This window comes from Aquila chrysaetos, chromosome 8, assembly GCF_900496995.4.
Source record: "Aquila chrysaetos chrysaetos chromosome 8, bAquChr1.4, whole genome shotgun sequence".
Taxonomy (NCBI): Eukaryota; Metazoa; Chordata; class Aves; order Accipitriformes; family Accipitridae; genus Aquila; species Aquila chrysaetos.
Window position 1 is genome coordinate 6,967,141 of NC_044011.1, and position 9,089 is coordinate 6,976,229.

At 42.8% G+C, this 9,089-nt stretch overlaps 1 pseudogene; it reads left to right on the plus strand.

Moving 5' to 3' along the window:
• Positions 1–6,191: 6,191 nt before the first annotated feature.
• Positions 6,192–8,859, plus strand: LOC115344796 (annotated as a pseudogene).
• The last annotated feature ends 230 nt before the right edge of the window (positions 8,860–9,089 follow it).

Consider the following 9,089-nt stretch of genomic DNA (forward strand, 5'->3'; position numbering starts at 1 on the left):
AGGACACAGTCTGGGAGGTTACCTGTCGTCCTTCTACAGCCTCTGGTATCCTGATGTGTTAAAGTCTCACCAGTCATAGAGGTAATTGGGACCTGAGCATGCATATTCCCCCAGGGTTTCTCTGCAGTGCCCATAAGGGGACTGGGGCCTTTTTCCCTTGATCATTGCCCATTTCTGTGGCATCTCTGGGAATAATCATTTGCCTGTGTCCCCTCTCTTGTCCAGCACAGGAGCAAAGGCATGTGTGGGAATGGGTTCCACAGCCATGTCCCTCGCTTCTTCCCTCAAGTGGTGGCAACTGCTGCTCTTGCGGAGGTCCTCTGCATATTCACATCTATAGAGAACCATCAGAAACTGTAGGGTTTCTTCTTCACCTTACCAAAGCCAGACAGCTCTATGACGCCATGTCCTGGGTGAAGATGGTGGCTGCAGTCTTGGGGCACGCCAACAGTTTTGGTGGTGCTCAGGATTGCTGGGACCTGTGGGAATTTGCTATGCTGATGAGCAAAGAAAGACAGGTTGGAAGTCATCTCCTTTAATCAGAGAATGCCTACATTTGATGTTTTCTCCATGGCCGTAAAGAACAGTGTTTTGGGAGGAAGATAACAATTGCTACCCCAGAGCTAGGCTGAGCTGGTGAGCTATGGAATGGAGAGGTGAATTATAAAGGAGTGGACCTCCAAGTTCAAAAGGTTGTGATCAATACTGCAAAGTCCAACTGTCAGACAGTTATTAGTGGAATCCTTTGGGGACCAACATTATCTTATTAACAACCTGGATGGTGGGACAGTTCACTCTCAGCTAGTTTGTGGATGATACCAAGTTAGAAGGAGCAATTGATATACTGGAGGGCAAGGCTGCTATTGAGACTGACCTTGACAGGCCAAGAAATGTATGAAAAGAAACACCACCAAGTTCAGTGAAGTTTAGACCAAAGTCCTGATCCTGATGTGGGGTAACCTCATGGAACAGAAGAGTCTGGGAGCTGATTGGCCAGAAAGCACCTTTGTAGAAAGAGACCTGGAGTTACTGTGAACAAGTGAACGTGACTCAGTAAAGAAAGTATTTTTTGGCCGTCTTAAAAAGAGCATAGGTAGCAGGCCAAGGAAGGTGATTCTTCCCTGTGTTCAGCACTTGCACAACCCCTTCTGCAGTACTGGGTTTAGTTTGGGTCTCCCCAGTATATGGTAGACTTTAGTATACTGGAACAAGTCAAGGAGAGGTGGAGGCTGGAACACAAGACATGGTGGTGAGATGACTGAGTTTGTTTATCTCAAGAAGAGAAGGCTTACTTGGGAACTTACTGTGACATTCAGCTACCTTTTGGTGGGGTATATAAAAGGCAGAGCTAGATTCTTCTTGCAGGTGCACAAAGATAGAATGAGAACCAATAAGCGCAACATGAGAAATTTCAGTCAGATATTCAGAAAAGTTTTTTCACAGTATATTAAACACTGGAACAAGGACCCTGAAAAATTCTTGAATATCTTGTAGATTTTCAGAACTGAACTGGGCAAGGCCTTGAGCAGCTGCTGCAGTTTGGGCCTCCTTTCAGTGGGAGTTGAACCAGAGATCTCCAGAGGTCTCTTCCAAACTATATTACTCTGTGATTTATGATCAGCTGATGATTCTACAAATGATGATTTTAAAAACACCCTACAAGGACCCTATAGTCAGGTACTCCTGTTTTCTACACTTCTAACACGCTTGCAACTCCCACAGAGATTTTCTGCCCATTTTTCTGTAGTACCACTTCCTTTTGCTCCCCTTAAGCATCTCCTTGGTCTTTGCCTCTGTCGTGCGTTGCTCTTCTCTGTCTAGAATCAACTTGAGATTTAGTATCTAATATACTTCTAATTCCTCATGACTGAGTCAACTAATTTAGCAGCTGAAAAAAAACCCAACCCTGAACGACACAACTGATTCTGTTGTTCACAAGGCCTTTGAGAAGAAAGCAATGGCCATTACTCCACCTAAAAACCTGGAACCAATGCTCAAGGATTATTTGTTGCATGAGATTTGTTTTCAGACTAACAAGTGAAAGTTCTTAGGCTTTTGCTAACCCAATGCTATCCAAAATCCATCTCTTCTGCTGTAGCCATGCTAACTTGAAAACATCTGAAGCATTTTACTTGTGCTGATCCTTTCCCCAATGTAGAAGTAACATAGGTAACACCTCATAGGCAGAGGTTTGCAGACTTCTCTAGTTAGGAGATATCTGCAGCATGACCTGATAGCCTCACCAAATCAGCATGACCCAACTGTTGAAGGAATGAATTGTTTGTAAAAGGATGGACTGTCCAGACACTCCTTACCTGAAGTAATCCACTCTCTGTTGTCATTTTCCGTGTCCTGCTTATCTGATGTGGCTCAGTGAAGAATTGAAGTCATATAACTCAAAGGTGTATAAACTCTGTAGCTGCCTCATTTGGGCAGAGTTCACATCAGCAGAGTCTGTCACTGCTGCTCTCTGCTCTCCCCTATAGTTGTAGCAATAACCTGCTTCTGTCCTGACCTGATCTCAATTGCATCCTCGTTATTCTGTGACACCAAGCAAAGGGCAAGCAACAGATCTGGTAGAGACACTGTTCAGTGTTGCGCTAAACTCTGGGGGAAATTTGGATTGTAGAGGCAGCATATGAAAGCGCCATGGTTTACAGTCAAATGTATAATTGCTCCCATCTCCCTGCTGTAAGGTAGGATCAGCTGTAGGGTCATTCTATTTTATTTTAAGTGCATTTTCTCTTGGAGTTACGCTAGCCTTAGACCTCTCTGTCCTACTGCAAATATCGATGTGTTCCCTTTACTGCATTTTTGTCACCGTAACTTTTCTTGTCCTCCATGCTGGGAGCATGAGGAAATACTCAAAACTCGTAAAGGTCTCCCTTTGCAGGCTACAACAGACACTTGACTGTGGTGGTAGGCTGTCTCATTTTAGAATTCTGCTATGGGGTGGCAGTCACCTCACCGTGGTTGTAGCTGGGTGTGTGTCACATGAGTATCACCACCTTGCCTTGATCACAAGTTGAATAGCTGAATGTAAGAAGATGTGGTCAGCATGACAATGTAAATAAGAACTGTGTGTGATGAGCCTTCACAGATGCCACCAATGAACAAGTGACAGGAGAACAGTACCTAAAACTGCTAGAAAGGAATACCGTGATATCTGTGGGGACTGACTGGATTGAAAACTTGTGCTGACATTTGTCTATGAAATAGACAATAGATAGACTAATGAATGAAATGAATGAATGAAATAGACAAATAGATAATAGAGATATGGGGGGGGAACACTGGTGTGTAGACACTGTAGACACAGAAGACATGAGGTGGAAAGGTTACATGTTGGTGCCAAGCTGTTACTAGCCCCCCAAAAGCAAGAGGTAAGAGCAGTTGTCACAACAGCATGGCCCTCCTGGAGTTCATAGTTCCAGTATGCCTTTGTCTGATAGATGCTGGTCATCTGTGGTATGACTACTACACTCTCAGTGAGCCACAACACCAGTAGTAGATGTAACTGCAAGAAGTTGCAAATACCTACAAAGTTGGAGTCACATATTGAATCTCCCCAGCTGGTGTCTGCATCGAAGAAATAGAAAACTAATTTACAATTAGTACAAGGTGAATAGAGCAAGCTGATTTCGTAAGGGTTAAGATTACTAGGATCTCACGGCTATCGATTAGCTTCCACCATACTAGTTTTTATCATAATTTTTGTGCATTGAGTGTATACACCTATGAAAACTTAAGCTATTTGCCCACTAATAACGTATAATGCAACCGAAAGTATAATTGCATCTATATATTGCATGTATTTGCCAGGTGATGGTGAGGCAAAGAGGTACAACAGAGCAGAGTAGCACAACCGTACCTCCATCAAGAGTTGAGTAACAGAGTGTAATGAGCCATGACAGACAGGACAGTGCAAACGAGCTGAGTGTAATGAGCCCTGGTATGGATCGTGGATTAACAAGTGGCAGAATAATACCCGAACCTGCTGGAAAGACATATCACAATATCATCTTGGATGGTTCCCACTCTTACATCAGAACTTCCTCATTACCAAACATCCTATGCTGTTGATTTATTACTAGTTCCAGGAACATCATCAAAGTAGAGGAAAACATGTTACAAATAAACAGGTTGGCTGTAGCTTGGAGTCCCCCTCTTTCTTCCTGTACAAATGGTTAATGGTAATTTTGGTTTTTTCTTCTTGGTGTGTGGTGAAAGATTTTAACCCAACCTGTGAATTGCTTCCCTCAGGAAGAGGGAAAGTATTAACAGTCAAAGTAGAGTTTTGATTCCTGCAGAACTGAGATATGCAGTAATGTCTGTTTGTCTTTTCCTCCTCTACACAGCCACAAAATGGGCTTGTCATGGTTTAACCCCAGCCAGCAACTAAGCACCACGCAGGCGCTCACTTGCTCCCCCCCACCCAGTGGGATGCAGGGGAGAATTGGGAAAAAAAAGTAAAACTTATGGGTTGAGATAAGAACAGGTCAATAGAACAGGACAGAAAAAGATAATAATAATAATAAAGTGACAATAATAACAGTAATAAAAGAATTGTAATATACAAACCAAGTCATGCACAATGCAATTGCTCATCACTCGCCAGCCAATGCCCAGTTAGTTCCCAAGCAGCAATCCCCCCCAGGCCAATTCCCCCCAGTTTGTATACTAGGCATGACATCACATGGTATGGAATATTCCTTTGGCCAGTGTGGGTCAGCTGTCCTGGCTGTGTCCCCTTCCAACTTCTTGTGCCCCTCCAGCCTTCTTGCTGGCTGGGCAGGAGAAGTTGAAAAATCCTTAACTTAGTATAAACACTATGTAGCAACAACTGAAAACGTCAGTGTGTAATCAACATTCTTATCATACTACATCAAAACCGTAACACTATAGCAGCTACTAGAAAGAGAATTAACTCTATCCCAGCTGAAACCAGGACAGGGCTGATTGAGATGAATGAGACCTAATTTAAGAAAGGATCTGGGATACTCCTTCTCACCGATTTAGAAACTGACTTGGCTTACAAGTTCTTACAAGGGTGTGTTTCCTCCGCTAGCTTTAGGAATCCATGTTAGTCACTTTACTCCTAATAGTGAATAGAGAAAGACAGATGGTGCCAAAGGCTGGTTTAACACTCTAGTTCCTGTCTGATGCTGGTGCTTTGAACTTAGCTCCTCGTAGTAACCACAGTAGCTGGGGAGCTAGCTACTACTTAGTTCATGTACTAAGTGGGGTGGAGTGGGCTCCCTTCACTTGTCCTGCATGTGTGATTGGATAACCCCATCCACAGGTGTAGGCTGGAAGCTGACCGGCTGTGGAGCAACTCTGCGGGCAGACCTGTGGGCTCCTGGTGAATGACATGCTGAACACATCAGCAGTGTGCCTCTGAGACAGTGAAGGTTCACTGCATACCAAGCTACGTTCGCAAGAGTGTAGCCAGCTGTTCAGGATAGGTGCTAATTTCTTGTTGCTTGCCACTTGTGAGACTGCATCTGGAGAACAGTATAGCTCCCCCCCACCCAGTAAAAAAACCCAAAGATGTTATCAAAATGGTATGAGTCAATGGAGCAACTTGATCAGAGAATTGGGGCACATGACACATGAAGAGAAGCAGAGGGAGAAGACAAAGTTGAGAGGAGGGATCTAGCTGTACTGTCCCACTACCTGAAGGGGATTTATAGAGCAGTCAGAGCCAGACCTCTCAGAAGTACACAGTGAAAGGACAAGAGGTGTGGATCATGGCTTAAACAAGTAAATCTCCACTGGACACAAGGAAATAACTCTTCACAATGAAAATGGTGAAGCATGAGGCGGTGCCCAGGGAAGTTGTGGGATCCCCATGCTTGGCGATATCCACACTTACCTACAGAAGGTTACGAGCAATCTTGTCCAGCTTTGAAGTTAGCCTTGCTTTTAGCAAGGGATTCGACCTCCAGAGGTCATTTCCAATCTCATTTTCTCTATGGTTTGATTATATTCGTGCTGTTCTTCAGACTTTCACAAATGCTTTCCCGGAAGGTGTTTGGCAGATTTCAATACCTAATTGGTCCCTGAGGTTTGACTCAGTGAGGAAGTACATGAATGTAATATGCTACCACTATTATAAAAAGGAGCTGAAAAGAGGGGAAATTTATTTGCCAAAAATCAAATGTCAAACTAAATGAAGGAGAAACATCAAACTCAAAATCCTTTTTGAAGCATACTGGATCGTTGTGGATATATTGGTAACTATTTGGACCATTTCTCAGACTTTGGGTGTGATTTTTCAGAGACAGGGAAAGATTAAAGGGACAATGGCTTGGGAAACCGAACTTTTAGTCTTCAAACTAAAGTAAAAGCTTTTAGTTGTTACTGAGGGAGTTTCTTGTTTTAAGGGATCACTCTCAGCTTCCAGATAATATCTGTCCACCTGTGGTATTAAGAAATATGTTCTATATTTTGTATGTTTTGTGAGAGGGGAGTTGTTTTGTTTTGGTGTTTTTTGAGAAACAACCATGAGATTATGCTAATAAAACCCTGTGTTTTGCTGAAAAAGGGCACTGAAGGGGAAAGATTTGATGGGAATAGAGTGATAAGAAGGGATGTAGAATCCTAGCTCATATTTACCCTTTTGTTGAGCATTTTGTAAGGAGCATTTGAAGAAGGAAAATGGAGTGGCATGTTTGGTATGGGCTATGAGCTATCTAAGATGTGCTTGCTTTCCCTGGAAACTCATTGTGTTGGTGTTTATTTCAATCATTCTGAAATGAGTCTGAAATGAGTCTAAAACCAGATTCAAAGATCTAGACACAATAGATAAAATCTGGGAGATCTGAGTGCAAAATGAGACGTATGTCTCTTTTTAGGGCACGGAGGGCTGGTGTCTGGGAGGAAAAGGAGGGAGAATGCAGTTGAAAACCCATAGATGGGACCTTGCAAGCCTGCAAGAAAATAATGTAATTGAAGGGCATCAGCCAGAGTTTTCAGGTTCCACTTCATTTCCACAAGATAATGGCAACCACAGTGGTGACTGTTGTAGTAGTATAATACAGTAGTGCAGTAGACACAGTGCACTGGACAACGTACACGTCTGAGTTTGGGGTAGGATGTTGCAAGGTGAAGGGATACTTGGAGACAGGTGCTGTGAATAAGAATGAATGATGGTTATCATCAGAGTTAATCCACTGGAGCCTGAGAGCTGAGGGTAAATGAAAAGTAAACAGAAAATTTTCCATACTTTTTCCCTTTCCCTCTCCTATAGTCTTGCTTAGTGTAGTGTCCATCCATTTGTCTGTGCATTTTTCCTTCTCTCACTGGTAACCAGCTGTCCTTCTCTGTCTGGCATTGCTATCTTTATGTCTGGCCTTTTCTCTGTAAAGTGTCTCCCTCTCTCTGTCTTTTTCATCTCCTTTTAACTGCAGTAAGTTTCTCTTGCAATACTAATGTATCCATCAACTAGTCTAATCTGCTTCAGTGTCAGTCTACAGCGTGATTGCATTCCTCTGCAGTACTGCTTTTGAATTCATTTCAATTAGTAGGTCTTTGGGCACTTAGTCAAAGTATTCACTGTGTGCATTTGGCTTTTTTCTATATTTGATGGAGGGTGAATGTTGTCAGACGGTTTAGAGATTCATTTGTCCTAGGGTCTATAACAGTTTCTGCATGTGCACCTCTCTCAACTATACTAAGAGGGAACTGCATGAACTTTAACTGGAGTAAGGACTCAATGTTACAAATGGAGCTTAGGACTCCATTTACACAAACAAGATTGTTAATAATTGGTTATTGTGGCTGCTCCAGTCTTTTACAAGGGGTTCATTACTGGTATTGCCCTTTAATGTTAGCAAAGCCAAACTGACTTGTGCTCTCTTGTTTTCTAGTAGTTCTCAAAATGGGTCTTTTTTTCTTTTTCTGCTAGCAATGTAGCCTCAATGAACCACACAACAGTAGTGGAATTTGTCCTCTTGAGGCTGACCAACAGCCGCCATTTGGAGATCATCCTCTTTCTGTTTATTGTGATTTCCTACTTCTTGATACTGCTTGGAAACATTACTGTCATCAGCATCACTCTTGTGAACCATATCCTGCAGACACCGATGTACTAATTCCTCAGAAATTTTGCCCTTTTGGAAATCACTTTCACCTCCACAATCATTCCCAGCGCCTTCTACAGCCTTCTGACAGAGAGGAAGATGATTTCCCTGTCTGGTTGTTTTCCTTCAGATGCTGTTTTTATTTTACTTGGGTACCTGCACATTTTTCCATGTGGCAACGATGTCCTTTGATCGGTATGTTGCCATTTGCTGCCCTTTGCATTACACAACAATTATGAACAACAGATTTTGCCTCCATCTGGACCTGGTTTGCTGGGCAATGAGTTTTCTCATGATGTTTCCTCCCACCATTATGATTGTCCAGTTGCCATTCTGTGGTCCCAATAACATGAGCCATTTTTACTGTGATACTTCCTTGTTGAGCAACTGTCCTGCACAGACACAGGGTTCATTGAAGGACTGGTGCTTACCGTACAAATTATCATCATACCTGGTACCTTAATAGTAACTGCTGTTTCTTATGGCTGCATTATTATCACCGTCTTGCATATACCATCTTCCACAGGTAGGAAGAAGGCATTTTCCACTTGCTCAGCTCACCTCATGGTGGTGATGATATTTTACAGCACATGTATTTACAGGTATATCTGCCTAGCACAGGGCAGGGCTCTGTGACAAAGTTCTTTCTTTCTTCTTCTCTGTGGTGACTCAGATGCTTAACCCATACATCTGCTCACTCAGAAACAATCAAGTCAAACAAGCCTTAAAGGAGAGCATGTTGAAGGCATTTTCTACCTCCCTAAGGAAGTTGTGAATGCTGGAGTAGCCCATCCAAGTGACTGAATTGTTTCCCAGATGCAACATCAGCATTGAATAACTGTGAATTAAAGATGCTGGTGTCAAATGGTTTATGCTTTCTACATGTTATGTAGTTCCTTCTTCTGTTAGCAACCAAAATATGCCAACACAGAAAGGATCCTCTAGTCCTCCAGTACCTAGACTCAGCTTTGCCTGTGTATTTTTTCCTCCCTTGCTGTGGTGGGT